The 15,747-nt window shown below is 35.1% G+C and overlaps 1 protein-coding gene across 17 annotated transcripts in view; it reads left to right on the plus strand.

Moving 5' to 3' along the window:
- Positions 1-15,747, plus strand: part of palld (palladin, cytoskeletal associated protein) — a 149,573-nt gene that overhangs the window by 39,161 nt on the left and 94,665 nt on the right. For 5 of the 17 annotated variants that reach the window (XM_087298211.1, XM_087298212.1, XM_087298213.1 and 2 more), the window contains exon 1: positions 3,907-4,077. The exons of the other annotated variants lie outside the window; for them this stretch is intronic. The gene's annotated coding sequence lies outside the window, so the exon portion shown is untranslated. Of the gene's footprint in view, positions 1-3,906; positions 4,078-15,747 lie in introns of those variants that run through there. 17 annotated transcript variants of the gene reach the window in all.

Below are 15,747 nucleotides of genomic sequence, written 5' to 3' on the forward strand. Positions count from 1 at the left end.
GATCCAGTTACTATGACCATTTATGTGAAGCTAATTTGACACAATCTACATTGTAAAAGCGCTATACAAATAAAGCTGAATTGAATTAAATTGAATTGAATTGAATTAAACATAGCAATTATGCTTTTGTATATTGATCAGATGAAGGTAGTCAGGATGTGACAAGATTCAGTGTTTCTAAGTTGCCTTTTAACCTTCATATATACAACTATTTAGTTTTCCAAACAGCCTATGTGTTACTATAAGCTTCAGTTCTTTATTTAAACATCTCACAGTTGTCTTGTTTCTAAAGGACTGACTGTGAAACATGAACACAGTAATTGGTCAGATTACTAAAAACAGAGAGGGCACTGTTGAGGTGTGGAACATAAAGTGTACACAAGATGTATGTAACAGAAGAGAATATAGTCATGCATCTCAATACTAACCTTTTTCTAATTATAAAATGGTGTGTGGATGTGTCTGTGCATCACCCTCTAACACGGTTTGTTGATTTACAAATGATTGGATGCACTAAAATGCGTGTGTTTCTGTTGTTGTTGTGTAAGTGTGTGTTACTGGTGCTATGTGTACTTTCTGAGCTCCATAAATACCCCACCCAAATGTTCCACCTGTTTATGGGCTGAAAGACTGAGAGTCTCTAACTAACCATAAAGGTCTGTGAAATGTAACAATCTCTATATGCCACAACACGTCTAAACCTCACCCCAAATAAAGGATTAGCTGTACCGTATACAACACAATTGTGTTATTCTGCAAATATTACATGCCTGTGCTGGTTGCAAAAAAAAACTGATCAGTGATAAGGTGACCGTTTGCTTCTGTATCTTCTCGTTCAGTCCCAGAATGCATTGATGAAACAGGTGAAGCCATCTGTTTGACTGAGGCCAGGTGCTGTTCTTAGCTCTATAAGTGGACTCTTCTAAAAAAGACTCAAAGGTGCTATTTCTATCAACTGTAGGCCTGCAGATCACTGAAATGCAGAAAATGACTTAATGAAACACCACAATGTATTTTAACATGAAATTTAAAGACTGGGAAATATTTCCAATGATGTTTAACAGGGCAATGAAATTTTTCACAGTGTTTCTTGTTATTTTTGGAGAAAGTCTTATTTTTAATGTGTGTAGTTTGGTTGGGATAAAAAAATCTAATAATATTCATTTAGTAGGAAATTATTATTATTATGTTTTTTTTCTCTACAGGTCTGATGACTTGCCTAATTCACCTAACTTACCTAGTTAAATTAATTAACTCTTTAAATGGCACTTTAAGCTGAATTCTTTCTTAAAAATCTATTGAAATCTATTTTCAAAATAAATATAGTAATATATAATGTTTTGTCATCATGGAAAATTAAAAGTAATTAGTTATTAGAAATGAGCCATTAAAAACTATTATGTTTCAATGTGCATTGAAAAAGATATATTAAAAATTAGGGATGTCCAGATCCAATCATGTGATCGGAAATTAGACACATCTTTCTTGACTTCACACAGAAACAGCAACGTTGTATGGCATCATTTTGTTGCAGAGGCACTATTGGTTAAATGCCGGCAAAGTAGAACACAGAAGCAGCTTGAAGCGGAAAGCAGGAGTATGTCTGCGTTCTGGAGGTATTTTAAAGTTGTTGATGACAACATTGCCATAGCAAACATAGATAATGTAAACTTTGGATTGTCTGCCGGGTATTTTAAGTTGAGGTGCTGTTCGTTTTTAAATTTAATGATTTTATTTTTACTGTTGAACTAAACTCCAAAAGTGAAAAATTGTTGTTATTTATTACTTGATTGTTTACGCTACCCCACAGACCGGCTCTGTTTGTGTTATTGAATGTTAAAATAAGGTGAATTAAATAAAAAATATGGAATATCCTGAATCTGTTTCTTCGCTCTTCTTTATTCTTTATTTAATGTATTATAGAAGTATGGGATCGGGTTTTGGTGTCGGTAGATACTCAAAATCAAATGACTCGGACTTGAGGGCAAAAGAAATCTGTTAGGGACATCCCTATTAAAAATACACCTTTTAATATTTTATTTATATTATGCACTATTTATTACAACAGTGTTTGCAACCTGTTTTATTGTGTTAGTGTGCCAGTGAGAGGATGTTGGTAAGATGCCCGTTGGACTGGGATATGCTGGCATAGGCAGCAGCAGAGCTGAAACAGCTAGAAATAGTTTTTTTGTGTTTGGCTATTGTGCGAACAGGGTTCTAGAATAATACCCAGAATACACCGGGTTGCAAATCAGACCAGTTTATATGGCACTTGGTGTTTTAAGGAATGTAAACAGAATAACCACCAAGATCACCCAAAAATGAAAATGTGCTCAAACCTTCATGAGTTTCCTTCTTCCGTTAAACACAAAAGACGATATTTTAAAGTAAGCTAAAAACCTGTAACCATTGACTTCAGTAGTAGGAAAAACAAATGCTATAGAAGTCAATGGTTACAGGTTTCCAACATTTTTAAAAATATCTTGCCATAAAGGTTTGAAGCAAGTAAAGGGTGGCAGAATTTTCATTTCCAATGTTATTCTGGGTAATTTTTACATGCAAACAGTAATAAAAAGTCAAGAACAACTGACTTACTGACTTTTTATTAACAACAAAAGCACCATAACCTACTTACCAAGAGTCTTGTAACCTACATTTTACAGTTTATCACACTTGGGTTGTTGTTAAGGATATGAATTATGAATTATTTTATATGAATTAAAGTATGGTTTTAGAGCTTTTAAATGACATTTTGCAATAAAAGGCCAGATCAAGTGTGTCAAGGGTTACAAAGGGGAAACAATAACAGTAAAATTTATATTATATTATTAAATATATTATTATATTATATAATATTATATTATATTAATTATATTATATTATATTATTGTCATGGTTACCAGCGATCCAGCTTGTGCAGATCGCTAACAGACTACAAATCCGCAATAACACAAACTACATTCCAAGCATGCACCACTCACACACACCTGTTCCTTATTCAGTTGATAACACTGAGAGCTGCTTATGAACTGATTAGATAGACTTTAAATGCAGCGCACACGCACACATCTCTTGGCTGAGTCTTGTATATCTGTCAAGTTAAAATTACGACACGTTTTCGTGGGTAATTACATTACGACCTGTCTTTTCGTTGCCGACCTTCGCTTTGTTTGTTTGTTTTGTTTATGTTGTTAGTCGCCTGGATCAAACACCTGCCTGCTTATTTATTATATTATATTATATTATATTATATTATATTATGTTATATTATATTATATTATATTATATTATATTATATTATGTTATATTATATTATATTATATTATATTATATTATATTTCAAATAAAAGCTTAAACAAACTTTGGAGTTAAAGTTAAAAATAATGTGCACGCAACACTGACCTCTATTGACCTCTGGTGTTTTTAATTTCTTTATTTTTTATTCAAGAAACTGTTGCATGGAAATGTGGTAAGACCAGCCGTGTAACTTTCTTCAAAAGATGTCTCCTATTCACCCCTGAAGACTGCTTACTCAAACTATAATTGATTCTCATTTTCCAATAAATCTTGAATTCAACTCAAGGCCAGTTCAAAGGAGGAGATGCAGGGTGAAGTCAATGTTGGAGATTGAATCAATTCCCAAAAGCAAGAATGAATAAGTGAATGAATGGGCTGGACATATGCCAAAAGGGTAGAGAGCCTTTGAGCCTTTATTCACAGTTACAGCCTTTCTCTCTCTCTCTCTCTCTCTCTCTCTCTCTCTCTCTCTCTCTCTCTCTCTATCTCTCCTCATGTACTCTTGTATTACAGCCTCCGCCTCTCTCTCTCTTTCTCTCTCTCTCTTTCCCTCTCTCTTTCTCCCCCTCTCTCTTTCTCTCTCTCTCTCTGCAGACATTTGTGTGCTTCAGTCCCTGTTTTACCCACAGTGGCAGAGACATGTGTGAGTGACTGAAAGAGCTGGAGCTCTCAGGCTTGTGTAGGCATTGAAAGAGACTGTGAGCATTTCTTACAGACAAAATCTGCATGTTTAGTCAACACTGGATTTACTTTAAAAAGCAAGTGAAGCATAAAGCTTAGGTAAGTTCAGCTGAACTTTGCACTCTGAAAAGTTTCAGAAATTAGTTATCCTTTACCTGCTTCTGCTTGCATCATCTTTAAATCAATAGAAAACTGATTCATTTTATTTTATTTTGCACGTTTGTTTAATATTATTTATTAATAAAGATCTGACCAATAATTGAGTGTTTAAGATTTAAGTTTTCTGTTCTGATAAGTTGTTTTATTTGAAGTATACTTTACCTCCTTCTGCTTCCATTATCATATTTAATTCTAAAATTAAATCTGTATATTTATATTTTATATATGACATTTATGACAAATTATTGTCAAGTGCTTATGTAAACATGTTTAATGGCTCGGTTTATCTGATACCATGAACACTATCTTCTGTTTTTATCTGTGTATGGTGTGCTTAATCTGTTATGGCACTTTTATCAGCACTGTTGATAAATCGAGATTTTACAGAAGTGTTAAAAATGCAATATGACGATTTTTTTTTGCAATAAATCATATTATTGTATATGTTTACGACAGAGTAAATACAGTGCTCAGCATAATTAATAAATAAAATACACCCCATTTTGAAAATTAATGTTTTTCTCCATTTCTCAGTGAATATGAGCAATGTATTTTGGTGCATTTAAACAAAACAAATTTATTAAACAGATATATGTATTAAATAATATTTTAGTCACCGAACATATTTAGAAATTGAAAGATAATACAATTAAATTTCAAGTAATTTTTAAAAAAATTTTTTTGCTTCTCTTGATTTTTCCTCTTTATTAAATTTGTATTTAATATTTTTCCACAACGAACTACAAATCTACAACTTTTGTTAGATAAGCTCCAGGTTTGGCTTCAGTACTGACTAATATAATGTATGTGCACAAATATAAGATTGTAAGGTCTCCTATTAAAAATAACAATTTAAAAGAGAGATTTGTAAGGGGTGTACTTATATATGCTGAGCACTGTATATAATAACTCAGATGTCTATATAATATGTCCTATTTCATAGTTCTATTCACATTTTATTGGTTTCATTCCTTTTATTAATTCTATTTGCTTCTCCTGTGCCGTATTTAAGATGGAAAACACTCTTTAAATTATTTATGCTGTTTTTATACAGTCTATATAATTTTATACACAGTTTTGTGTGTACTTGTTTATGTCATTCATGGGGACACATATTTGCATAATAACATGGGCATGACCATATTACACTGTTGAGTTGTTTATGAGGACATGCCTTGTGGCCTTGTAATTTAAAACTGTTTACAATCATATATAGCAAGGGGATTTTGATAATTAAAAATTTGTCACATGCTTCTTGTGAGGGTTGGGTTTAGGGGTAGGGTTTGGGTATGGTCATATAATAAGCATTTTTACAGTATAAAATACATGACACCTATGCTGAATCCCCATAAATCACAAATACCAACCTGTGTAATGTGTTTAAGTGGTATAATGGGTATAATAAAGTGGCCTAATGCTTAGGGAATTAGACTTGTAATCGAAAGGTTGCAGGTTCGATTCCCATACCTGAATGGAAATGAAGATAGGAGGAGTGAATGAGACAAAATGAACCTAATTGCTCACTGGGAGCTCCCCATTGCTCTGGGTGTGTGTTTGTGCTCTCACTTCTCACTCATGTGTGTGCTTGAATAGAATGGAGTAACTATATTTGACAATACTTTACTCTATTAATAAGCATTTTAACAATTTAAAATACTTTACGCCTATGCAGAGTCCTCATAAACCACAGATTCAGGTATGAGTGTGTTTACAAGCACTTTGAAGCTAATTCAGCTGCTGCAGATTCATCTATCAGTATTTCTATTTGGGGCATCTCTTGTGGTCTTCTGCTTCCCGGTGTTCCTGTCCTGGCCTCTGACCTTTAGCATCTGACCTGTGATGTCAGATGTAACCAGGCGTAACATGACTCCACTGATTGCACTCCGAGACTTCAGCATTTGTCATGAACTTCAGGAATCGGTTTACACACACTATAATCTAGCTTGATCTAATTGCCACAGTTGTCTTTTCCTTTTTAAAACCTCCATCGTAAGCTTTGTTTGGCATCAGACGTGTAGCAAACTCCCATGGCTGTCAGGCTGTCTCCAAAAGCTGGTCAGTGTTTAATTCTGGCTCCAGACTTTGTTTCCTGTGTTTCTGAAGAGTCATCTGGCCTGATGTCAGTGACATGAAGCATACTCTTTCAAAACACATTCAACAGATTTACTAACAGATCCGCTTGGATTTTAGCTCTCTCAAAACGCCAGCTTCAGCAGAAGCCAAATCAGATTATTTCAGATCTTCATGCATGAAAAGAGGGAAAGTAGAAAAGAAAGGTAGAATTAAGGAGAACAAAAGTGAATTTACTGTATCCAGCAGCATAAATAAAAAGATGAAGCACGTTTTATTATAGCTAAAGAGGTCAACAGAACCACACAGAGACCCAACATCACACAATTCAACTTACATTCACATAAAGTCCAGGCCTGTCGCCAGCCTGGTGAAAGGGGTGGTTCTTTTTTCTCAAAAGTGGACCTTTTTGTAGTTAATCACCTCATTTTTTAATTTAATTATGAATTTTCAATACCGTATTAAGGTGACATTTTAGGCTATACTTTTAGCTGGATTAACTTGTCGGATGGTCATCAACCACGCATTTTGATGTACCAAACATATTTCTTAAATATTTAGAATAAAGAAATATGACAAATATTTATCTTAATACAAATTTATTACATCATATATCATTAGAAAAAAAAATTTAATTAAAAACTATAGCCTAAATTTTATTTATTAGGCAAATAACAAACTGGCCACCACAATCACCTTTCCTCAATCAGAATTTAGCCATTTGAATAATAAAAAATTAAAGCATAAAATAAAGAAGAGGGCTAATAATTCTGACTTCATTTAAGATACAAGATTCAGAGAATCACAGGTCAAACAGGGAGATTCTAAAAGACCAGCTTCTGCTTTAAACTGGACTGATTGAATATCTACAGTTAAATAGCTACTATTCAAACATATACAGACAAATATAAAATACAGTAAAACACCCTAAATCTGTTGAAATGCGTTGATATGACGGTGGTTGAGTTTGCAGCTAGATATTATTGGGAGATGCCAACAGTAAACAGCTCCGCCAGTGCTCGTTTGAAGCTCATATGAAAGTTTATTTTACATTTTATGGCAGAAACACCATTGAGCCTCGCTAGATCGTCCTGTATGGGCATGTGCCTGTTATAAAACACTTACAGGACGTTCATTTGGACAACTATGTGAATTTATTAAATCGTTCACACAAAAATACACAAAGTGAGACTTTCACTTCACGCATAGTTTGTAAATGAACAGACTGACGTGTACTAGTTGCAGACACGATCACAAGGCTGAAGAAATCAATCAGAGAACAGGAGTTCATTACTATGTTCATTACATAGGAGAACATTACTTTGATCATTTTAGTATAGCATATTAAGAGTGAAATCCAAAATTTATAGTATAATATTGAGACTTAATTTTATGACCCACTGGTTGAGAATCCCTGCCATATACCATGATGCATTCAATGTACATGCTTGCTAAATCTTACGCAAGCTGCAATTGAAAGCAATATGGTAGCATTTTATTTTAGTTTTGCATGTACTGTACAAATTATGTACTTATCAAAGTCATAAACTGCATGTAATAACTACAGGTAAAATACCTAAACCTACCCCTGACTCTAACATCAACATGTGCAAAAAAGTGCTGTCTTTGGTACACACAGGTTAAGTATAAATGAGTAAAATAAGTCAAATAAATTCAGAAAATGTTTAAATGTCACATATTATTTTTATATTAATTGTTTAAAATTAGTACTGTCAACTGATTAATTAATTGCATCTAAATTAATAGTTTATTGTCTAATAATATACGTGTACTGATTTATATATATATATAACTACATTTACCTATATATCCAAACCACACTTGCAGCAATCATGATACTTTCATATAGTTTGTGCATACAATTTTGCTGTTGTGAGCACCAAAACATTTGTGTTGTGAGTAGGGTTGTAACGGTATGAATTTTTCACGGTATGATAATCGTCTAAAACAATACCACGGTTTGACGGTTTCGCGGTATACGGTATGTTACAAGTGTTACAAAATAATAGAACAGTGAAGCAAATTTGACTTTTTCCAAATAATATATTTTTAGTTACTATAAACAACACCACTTACAATGAACAAATAAAAATAAGAAAATAATAAATAATGTGTCAAAGTCCAAATAAAGTCCAAATAAACATGGTGCAAATCCTCAGTAAAAAATAGATATAAATATTTACTATACTATAAATAGTTACATAACGAAACTAGATTCAATATGGACCATCCTTAGGTTTTATGTGCCAGCATGGATATGGTTGTCTATCGATATGGATTTGGATATGGTTGTCTGCAATGCAGACAAACAGCTGCATCTTCATTTGCGTCTTTTGAAAACAGCAAGAGCAGCAGTTCGTCTTTGCTGTGTCACTGTTTTGTCATGTTTCTGTGCTGCTGTGCATGCAAAAGTACTTAGTATGAGAATTATTTCATGCAAAACTTTTTTTTTCTGCGTTTTATTTAGCCGCGCATAAATGTATGCCTATCTCTCATTCCGTGTTGTTCAAAAAGCTTGGTCCACAAACAAAAGCGAAACCTATGCTTATTGGTTGTGATATAGCGAGTTTGAACCAATCTGGGCATGGAGGAGGGACAATGCATCAATGTATCATGTCTGGTTTGTCCGGAGACACAGTGACGAGCGTTTCTTTGTCAAATCAGCGTTGTCAAATGTTGATGACGTAACCGCACTGATTCCGGAGCCTCTGAAAGTCCGCGAATGTTATGTGATACATCACTGGAAAGCTGAGATTCTCTTCTTTATGCCAATCTTTGAATTGTATGAATCGGATCAGCGGATCAAATGTTATTAAACATTTAAGAGCAATACTTATTTTTAGCCGCGGGCGGCTGTCTCGGTCTTTAAGGGTTAAAACCGTTGATATGCAATTGTTCATGGTATGATAATCGTGCACGTTCAAATCGTGGTAAACCGTCATACCGGTATATTGTTACAACCCTAGTTGTGAGCAATGTATGGGGGTCTCTCGTGTACACGAAAACGTTGGGACAAATAATGTACAAACCCAAAGTTTACACAAAACCCAATAAGTTAAGTAAACTCAAACCGTTTGAGGAAATCAATTGCTACAAAAAAATGTCACAAACAGTAAAACAAAGTAGGTGTGTGTGCGCGCAGTGTTTAAAGTCCATGTAATCAGTCCACAACAATCCTCTGGCTATATGTGTGTGTGTGTGTGTAATCAATGGAACCCGGAACAGGTGTGTGAGTGAAGTGCATGATAGCATTTGTAGTTCATTAAAGTTACAGATTTGTAGTTCTTCAGCGGTCACACTTTACAATAAGGTTCATTAGTTAATGTTAATTAATGCATTTACTAACATGAACAAACAATGAACAGTACATTTACTACAGTATTTGTTCATGCTAGTTAACATTAGTTAATGAAAATACAGTAGTTCATTGTTAGTTCATGTTAACTCATGGTGCATTAACTAATGTTAACAAGCATGGACTTAAATGTTAATAATGCTTTAGTAAATGTTCAGTTATGATTAATAAATGCTGTACATGTGTTGTTCATGATTAGTTCATGTTAGTAAATGCATTATCTAATGAACCTTATTGTAAAGTGTTACCTCTTCAGCAATCTGCACAGGCTGGATAACTGGTGACCGTGACAATACTTAATAGATTACCTAAAAAAGGACATCAAAATTGAGTGTTAACAATAATTTACTTTTATCCCGATATATCCCCTTTCATGATCCCTCTTGCTGTTCCTTGTTAGAAACAACTCCCTTTTCCCTAGAATAAGCCTATAGTTTATTTGGATTTAAAATATCATATTTCAACCAATATTCATGTTTCTAATCATAGAAGGCAACCATCATAAAATGGATAACCTCATTTTAGTAATTGTAATTTCTATAAAACAAATGGCTTCATTTTGTCTATGGTGCAATAAATGTATTTCTGTAGTGGAAACCGAATGCTTCTTGTCATAAGAATAGGAGAAGCACTGGTTTGCTTGAAAGCCTCAGTAGTGTTTAACACTGACCATCAAACTCTCCCTTGGTCTATTTTACTTCTATTGACTCCTGCCAGAAGATCAATATGCCCTGCTTTTTGAAGGTGGCTTATAATTATCCATGGAAGCAGTGAGTGGCGTTTTCTTATTTCTAGCCAGTTTCTGTGTTTCTCAAAGCCTGTGGTCACTTCCAGTAGTGCTCACAAGAAGCATTTCAGTTACATTTATCAGACTTTTGGCAAAATTGTGAGACAAACTTATGAGTGCAATAGATTCAGTTGCGTACTTGGCAGGACAGAGGTTTTGACTGAGAAATGTGCATGTTTCTCATGTGAGAATGAAGAGTGAATGTGGGCACACACACTCACTGACTTGTTGTTATTTGCTGTTGTAGATGGAAAGTTTAAATGCGAGTTACACTGGCCACATCACGGCCAAACCACACAAGGCAGAGAAGGAGTTTGTACCATTCATTCTTTTTCTCTGCACAGTGTTTGGCTGTGATGGATGCTGCTGATTTGGTTTATATGCTTCAGTAATTACCCTTAATTGTTGTTCATTAGGTCTGGTTTGTGGATGACCAACATGTAACCCTGGCAACACTAGCAAAACATGCATAGTTTCTATTCTCAATACATCCACACCCATAATGCCTGAGCATTCACACAGTATAATTGTTGATTTATACAAATACATAATCTATATTTTATTTGTGTATTAAATAATAGATCTAATATATAACTTTTATTAGTTTTATTGAAGTTATTTTATTATTTTATTTCACTACTAATACGCTCACTGGTCACTTTATTAGGTACACCTTACCAGTACTGGGTTGGGCCCTGTTTTGCATTCAGAACTGCCTTAACCTTTTGTGGCATAGATTCAACAAGGTACTGGAAATATTCCTCAGAGATTTTGGTCCACATTGACATGATTGTAGAGGCCATTTGAATACAGTAACCTCATTGCTATGTTCCTAGAAACCAGTCTGCATAATTCGTGCTTTATGACATGGCGTGTTGTCCTGCTGGAAGTAACCATCAGATGATACACTGTGGTCATAAAGTTATAGACATGGTCATCAAAAATACTTAGGTAGGCTATAGCATTGACATGATGCTCAATTGGTGCTAATGGGCTCTAAGTGTGCCAAGAAAATATCTCTCACACCATCACCACCAGCCTGAACCTTACAAGGCAGGATGGATTCATGCTTTTTTGTTATTGACGACAAATTCTGACCCTTTTATCTGAATGTTGCAGCAGAAATTGAGACTCATCAGACCAGGCAACATTTTTCCAACCTTCTATTGTCTAATTTTGGTAAGCCTGTGTGAATTGTAGCCTCAGTTTCCTGTTTTTACCTGACAAGAAAGGCACCCGGTGTGGTCTTCTGCTGCTGTAGCTTATCTGCCTCAAGGTTGGACTTGTTGTGCAGTCAGAGATGCTCTTTTGCATACCTTGGTTGTAACGAGTGGTTATTTGAGTTACTGTTGCCTTTCTATCAGCTCCAACCAGTCTGACCATTCTCCTCTGACCTCTGTCATTAACAAGCCATTTGCACCCACAGAACTGCCACTCACTGGATATATTATCTGTAATCCCTAAAGATGATTGTGTTTGAAAATCCCTGTACATCAGCAGTTTCTAAAATTCTCAGACCAGCCTGTCTGGCACCAACAACCATGCCACCTTAAATCACCTTATTTCCCCCTTCTGACGCTTGGTTTGAACTGCTGCAGTTTGACCATGTCTACATGCTTAAATGCATTGAGTTGCTGACGTGATTATCTGATTAGAAATTTGTGTCAGCGAGCAGTTTTATCTAATAAAGTGGCCGGTGAGTGTATATTTATGCATACTATATCTTACACCTAAATATTTTGGTTTATTACACAATATATTAATAGAGATTACCAGTCATGTTCATAGATATTTAGTTGAATTTGTGATCTATCACTGACAGTTTTCCAATCTAAGAGCGTCTAGGAGCAGGTTATCTAGATAAAGGCTAAAGGGGTGAACTTTTCAGCCTCACCAAGAGAAGCTAGTCCTTGCAAATCTGGGATTTTTACAATATTGCATTTTTACAGTGTCACTAACTTGTTCAAGTCCCCAATAAGTCTGGTCATCTCCAAAAGACAATGAATAAGACAACAGAAAAATTGAGAACATCTCAACAGGCAATTGGTTCTCCGGCTGGAATTGACAGTTCAGGAATGAAGCCGCGGTCACTCTAAAGTTTGAGCATGCAAAAAAATACAAGATGATGTGACACTGATCAAATGAGCAATTGCTCTATATTTTATATTTCTGCACAGAGAGGTCACGTTTTTATTTTCTTTTGGTCTCATTTACGTGATACGATTTCGCAGGTCAGAGATCAACAAACTTTGGAATGCAGTGAAATTCGAAACTTTTTGCACAAGCTTGCGATTCTGGTCTGACACATTTGAATGCGTATCAATGGAAGTCAATAGGGTCAAAAGTCCAGTATGACTGCGCCTTTCTATGTTTGAGAGGACTTGGGCTCATTATGCCTAAACTAACCTGTGCTAAGGAGCATGTTGTGTGCACAGAAGAGATCTAGTCTTCAGTTCACTTAGCGATGAAAAGATTATTTTGGTCTGATGGGAAACATCAAGAGTCTGAACCCAAAGTGTGCAAAGATTGTTAGGTCGATTCTACTTTGCAGCAAATTGATTAACTCCTCCAACTCTCTTACTTGTACCAACATACCAAAATGGCAAGTTTCACCACCGCCTGTAAGCCTTTAAACCCAATCCACCCACATCTAATTAGTGCAAAGCATGCAGTTGAACTCCAGCGGAAAACTAAACTTGGATCCCCAAACAGGGGCGTCTTGTGTAACGTGATCAGGTGTTTATGGCAAACACATTGTTTGTTTAGTTCCATTACCGTGACGAGCTCTGTTTTACGCTTTTTTTCCCCCCTGAAACTGTTTCTCGGTTATTTAATGGTTTATTGTGATAACCTGTTATGTAACAGAACTGAGCTTGTCTAACTGCTTCAATGGCTCATTTTTACCTCTGAAACACATTTTGCTATTTAAAGATGGATAGTGAACACTCAGGTATCAAGACATTTTTATATGTGGTCACAGTATATTTTGAGGTAAAATTCTCACTATTAATAAGTTATTAACTATTAAGTTATTTATTGACTTGCTGTTGATTAATAGATAATAGGATTAGGTATTGAGAAGGAGTAAGGATGTACTGTAGAATAAGATCAAGCATAATATACACTTTATAAGTACAAATGAACAGCCAGTATCTTAATTTAGGCAGGAAAACTGCAATAGTGAGAATTGGTACTTAACTAAAGTGTTCCTAAATGTTAGTTAAAAGACATTTGATCCTAACCCCCCTGGCAATGTAATTACAATCAGCTGTTCTCCATTAAAATGTTGAATAAATACAGCTGACATTTGTCATTGCTTTTCTCTTTCTGTGTGACGATCTGGAGAATTCTCTTCAGGGCAGCGAGTTGGACTGCTCTTGAGCTGCTCTTCCAGTCTGTCTGATAGTTGTGGTCTGGGATGTAGACAGACAATGAAGTACTCATGAAGCAATTCAGACCTTTATTTCAGAAGATATTTCAGTGACTTGAGCCTTTGAAATGATGTAGAAATGACATTCGTTGAGTCAGGTTTAGCACAAGGCATGTCGGTCTTTGTCTTTAAGATCTGTATACTGCACCTTTCAAACAAAGATTGCAAAAGATTTAAAATCAACAAAAAGTGCTCAGGGGTAGCTTAAATAATATGTCGGTGCTCTTTTGATAAGGGATTCTTCACAATAAACAGCTAAAATCAGTTCAAGGCACTAGATTTTTTTTTAAGCATTAGCCATGTGAATAAAGGCTTTTTAATATTTTTTTCACATTTTTTGAGTGTCTTGGACTGCTTCTTGCTGTTTATTCCAAAAGATTTGTTTTCAGACATAAAAGAAACAGTTTTGGTTCCCCTAGGACATTTCAGTCAACCATTTTTTTTCTTATTATTATGAAAATCAATGGATATTAAAACAATCCTGAAACTATCTTCTTGTGTGTCCAACAGAAAAAACGTATACAGCTTCAGAACAACGTCTAAAAAAATTAGAATTTTTAAAATATATTTTATAGTATGACAGTAAAAAGCAAACATTTGTGCAAGGAGTTTAGTCTACAGGTACAAGCTTGTCATTTTATTAAGATACAAAAATATAAAATTCCTCCTTTTTTTAGTTTATTCTTATTTTACCTAATTACTAGTTTATTAGTCGTAGAATTTTGGCTAAACACCCTCTGGCTCAGCCAACCTCTCTCTATTAGTTAAGCTTGAAAGTGATAAATGATGGTTTCACTAGCTGGGTCATTATCACCCTGTGTTAATGTGCATTTTGAAGAATCACATAAGAAATGAGTGACGGAAAATATTTTAAAAAAATTCCTTATTCCACAAAAATGTGTTTATGCTCAGTTGAGGTGGTTTTGGAAAGAGTTATTGCAAATAATGAGACATAGAAATGCATTTGCAGAATAAACCCTAACGTAGCGAACATAACACCAAAGAGCATACAATCACCAAGAGGCGACACTCTAGTGCGATTTGGGAAACAGCCACTGGATAGTGTGGCAGCCATTTTGGGATGAAAATTCCAATAAAACAACAGCATATTATAAGTCTGTAAAATTAACTATTAAATGTGCAGATGATTGTGATAGTAAGTGTTGTATTATCGTCTTTCAGGTTGTATCTCAGCTTTAATGTGCTTTTTTAAATAAATAAATAAAAAACAAAGAAGCTGCTTGCTATCGCAACAGCAATAAGATCCAATGGACAGCCGACCGCTTTCAATGTTGCTGGGTGCTGCTGTTGCAATGGAACGTTCTATTGATTGTCGCCTCTTGGTCATTCTAAGCTCTTTGATAACACTCATGTGACTAATCAGCTATCCCCGTTATACTTGACTTATTTACTATTGGTTACTAGGTTACCAACAATAGAGTCCGCCCCTCTAACAGCTTGATGGGAGCAAACCTAATTTCATGTTAGGATGGAAACCCAGCTAAAGAGAACTATGTGTATTTTGGGAGTCAACTCGTGGCACGAATTATAAAGTAGCATTTAGTGAAAACCAAAGTGGGTTAAAAGCATTTTGCAGTCTCAATACAAAAGTCAAAACTGTGGAATAAAAATTCACATCTTTTCCCACATCAATTGTGCTACATAGACTCATTATGAAAACGTAGCTCTATATACTGTACTTTTCTGGAGATCATGAATTATGTAGCCAGAGCTACGTATGACTGCATTTCATCTTTAAAACAAACGCTACAGGGTATTATGACGCCTTTTTGCACTTACCAGCTGACTGCTTAGCTCTGTATGGACGGCTCTCCCGTTGTTACCAGTTTGTTTGGTAGCTCGCCATGCATGTCGGCGGCCTTGAGACGCAGAGCGGAGTTGACCACGATGACAAGGTTTGAGTCCAGAGAAGAACAGTTCCAGTAA

This window comes from Danio rerio, chromosome 20 (assembly GCF_052040795.2).
Source record: "Danio rerio strain M-AB ecotype USA chromosome 20, GRCz13ab, whole genome shotgun sequence".
NCBI lineage: Eukaryota > Metazoa > Chordata > Actinopteri > Cypriniformes > Danionidae > Danio > Danio rerio.